Here is a 3,789-nt window from a genome sequence, read left to right on the forward strand (position 1 = left end):
ACCTTAACCTAAACCAAAACTTATAACTTAAACCATAACTTATAACTTATAACCTATAACTTATAACATAAACTTATAACCTTAACTTAAACTTAAAACCAAAACCTAAACCTATAACATAAACCTATAAGCTAAAACCTAAACCTAAACCTAAAACCTAAATGTATTCTCAAATCCCTAAACCTAAACCTACACTTAATCCCAATCTTAACCCCCTAACCTAAACCTAAACCTAAAATTGAAAACCCAAGCCTAAACCCGATCCCGAACCCGAACCCGATTTCCTAAACCTAAACCTTAACCTATTCTCAAATCCCTAAATCTAAACCTACACCAAATCCTAATCTCAACTCCCTAACCTAAACCTAAACCCTAAACATGAAAACCCAAGCCTAAACCTGATCTCGAACCCGAACCCGATTTCCTAAACCTAAACCTTAACCTATTCTCAATTCCCTAAAACTAAACCTACACCAAATCCTAATCTCATCTCCCTAACTTAAACCTAAACCTAAACTTAAAAACCCAAACCTAAACCTGATCCCGAACCCGAACCCGATTTCCTAAACCTAAACCTTAACCTATTCTCAATTCCCAAAGCTATAACCTATAACCTATAACCTATAACCTAAACCTAAACCTGAACCTAACCTAAACCTATAACCTTAACCTATAAACCTAAACCTATAACCTTAACATAAACCCAAAACCTAAACCTTAACCTAAACCATAACCTAAACATTAACCTAAACCAAAACCTATAACCTAAACCTTAACCTATAACCTATAACCTAAAATTATAACCTTAACCTAAACCTAAACCTAAAACCAAACCTAAACCCATAACCTAAACCTATAGCCTAAAACCTAAACCTAAACCTTAACCTATTCTCAAATCCCTTAACCTAAACCTACACCTAATCTCAATCTCAACTCTCTAACCTAAACCTAAACCTAAACTTGAAAACCCAAGCCTAAACCCGACCCTGAACTCGAACCCGATTTCCTAAACCTAAACCTTAACCTATTCTCAAATCCCTAAAGCTATAACCTATAACATATAACCTATTACCTAAACCTAAACCTAAACTTAAACCAAAACCTATAACCTAAACCTTAACCTATAACTTATAACCTATAACTGAAACTTATAACCTATAACCTAACCTTAACCAAAACCTAAAACTTAAACCTAAACCTATAACCTAAAACCTTAATCTAAACCTAAAACCTAAATGTATTCTGAAATCCCTAAACTTAAACCTACACCTAATCCTAATCTCAACTCCCTAACCTAAACCTAAACTTAAACTTGAAAACCTAAACCTAAACCCGATCCTGAACCCGAACCCGATTTCCTAAACCTAAACCTTGACCTATTCTCAATTCCCTAAAGCTATGACCTATAACCTAAACCTATAACCTAAACCTAACCTAAACATATAATCTAACATATAACCTAAACCTTAACCTATAACCTATAACCTATAACATAAACTTAATTATAACCTAACCTTAAGCTAAACCTAAACCTATAAACTAAAACCTAAATCTAAGCCTAAAACCTAAATGTATTCTCAAATCCCTAAACCTAAACCTACACCTAATCCTAATCTCAACTCCCTAACCTAAACCTGAACTTGAAAACCCACACCTAAACCTGAACCCGATTTCCTAAACCTAAACCTTGACCTATTCTCAATTCCCTAAAGCTATAACCTATAACCTAAACCTAAACCTAAACCTAACCTAAACCTATAACCTTAACTTAAACCTAAAACCTAAACCTAAACCTAAAGCAAAACCTATGACCTTAACTTAAACCAAAACCTATAACCTAAACCTTAACCTATAACCTATAACCTGTAACCTAAACTTATAACCTATAACCTAACCTAACCTAACCTTAAGCTAAACCTAAACCTATAAACTAAACCTTAACCTATTCTCAATTCCTTAAAGCTATATAGCCTATAACCATAACCTATAACCTAAACCTAAACCTAACGAAAACCTATAACCTAAATCTACAACCTTAACCTAAACCTAAAACCTAAACATAAACCTAAACTAAAACCTATAACCTTAACCTAAACCAAAACTTATAACGCATAACCTATAACCCATAACTTAAACCTACAACCAAAACCTAAACCTATAACCTAAACCTATAAACTAAAACCTAAACCTAAACCTAAACATAAAACCTAAATGTATTCTCAAATCCCTAAACCTAAACCTACATCTAATCCTAATCTCAACTCCCTAACCTAAACTTAAAAACCCAAACCTAAACCCGATCCTGAACCCGAACCCAATTTCCTAAACCTAAACCTTAACCTATTCTCAATTTCCTAAAGCTATAACCTATAGCCTATAACCTAAACCTAAACATAAACCTTAACCAAAACCTATAACCTAAATGTTAACCTATAACTTAAACCTATAACCTATAACCTAAACCTAAACCTAAAGCCTAAAACCTAAACCTAAACCTAAACCTAAAGCCTAAAACCTAAACCTAAACCTAAAACCTATAACCTAAACCTATAAACTAAAACCTAAAACCTAAATGTATTCTCAAATCCCTAAACTTAAACCTACACCTAATCCTAATCTCAACTCCCTAACCTAAACCTAAACTTGAAAATCCAAACCTAAACCCGACCCTGAACCCGAACCTGATTTCCTAAACCTAAACCTTGACCTATTCCTAATTCCCTAAAGCTATAACCTATAACCTAAACCTAAACTTAAACCTAACCTAAACCTATAATCTTAACTTAAACTTAAAACCTAAACCTAAAGCAAAACCTATAACCTTAACCTAAACCAAAACCTATAACCTAAACCTTAACCTATAACCTATAACCTGTAACCTAACCTTATGACCTATAACCTAACCTTAACCTAAACCTAAAACCTAAACCTAAACCTATAAACTAAAACCAAAACCAAAACCTAAAACCTAAATGTATTCTCAAATCCCTAAACGTAAACCTACACCTAATCCTAATTTCAACTCCCTAACCTAAACCTAAACCTAAACTTGAAAATCCAAACCTAAACCCAATCTCGAACCCTAACCCGATGTCCTAAACCTAAACCTTAACCTATTCTCAATTCCCTAAAGCTATAACCTTTAACCTATAACCTAAACCTAAACCTAAACCTATAGCCTAAACCTGTAACCTAAACCTAAACCTATAACCTTAACCTAAATCAAAACCTATAACCTAAACCAAAACCAAAACCTATAACTTAAACCTATAACCTTAACCTAAACCTAAAACCTAGACCTAAACCTAAATCAAAACCTATAACTTTAACCAAAACTAAAACCTATAACTTATAACCTAAACTTAAACCTAAACCAAAACCTATAACCTTAACCTAAACCTAAACCTTAACCTATTCTCAATTCCCTAAAGCTATAACCTATAACCTATAACCTAAACCTAAACCTAAACCTAAGCCTAAAACCTAAACCTAAACCTAAAACCTAAATGTATTCTCAAATCCCTAAACCTAAACCTTAACCTATTCTCAATGCCCTAAACCTTAACCTATAACCTAACTTAAACCTAAACCTATAACCTACACTTACAACCTAAAACCTAAATGTATTCTCAAATCCCTAAAGCTATAACCTATAACTTATAACCAAAATCTATAACCTAAAACTAAACCTATAACCTAAACTTATAACATATAACCTTAACCTTAACCTAAACCTAAAACCTAAACCTAAACCTATAAACTAAAACCTAAACCTAAACCTAAAACCTA

General features: G+C 33.0%; 1 long non-coding RNA gene across 1 annotated transcript; it reads right to left on the minus strand.

The window, feature by feature from the left end:
- Window positions 1-206: 206 nt before the first annotated feature.
- Window positions 207-1,831, minus strand: LOC131220383 (uncharacterized). Its single transcript, XR_009158542.1, has 3 exons — window positions 1,720-1,831; window positions 506-607; window positions 207-359 (listed from the first exon to the last, which is right to left on the minus strand). It is a non-coding gene; the product is annotated as an uncharacterized LOC131220383 (long non-coding RNA).
- Window positions 1,832-3,789: the final 1,958 nt, after the last annotated feature.

The sequence above is a fragment of the Magnolia sinica genome, chromosome 12, assembly GCF_029962835.1.
Source record: "Magnolia sinica isolate HGM2019 chromosome 12, MsV1, whole genome shotgun sequence".
Lineage (NCBI taxonomy): Eukaryota > Viridiplantae > Streptophyta > Magnoliopsida > Magnoliales > Magnoliaceae > Magnolia > Magnolia sinica.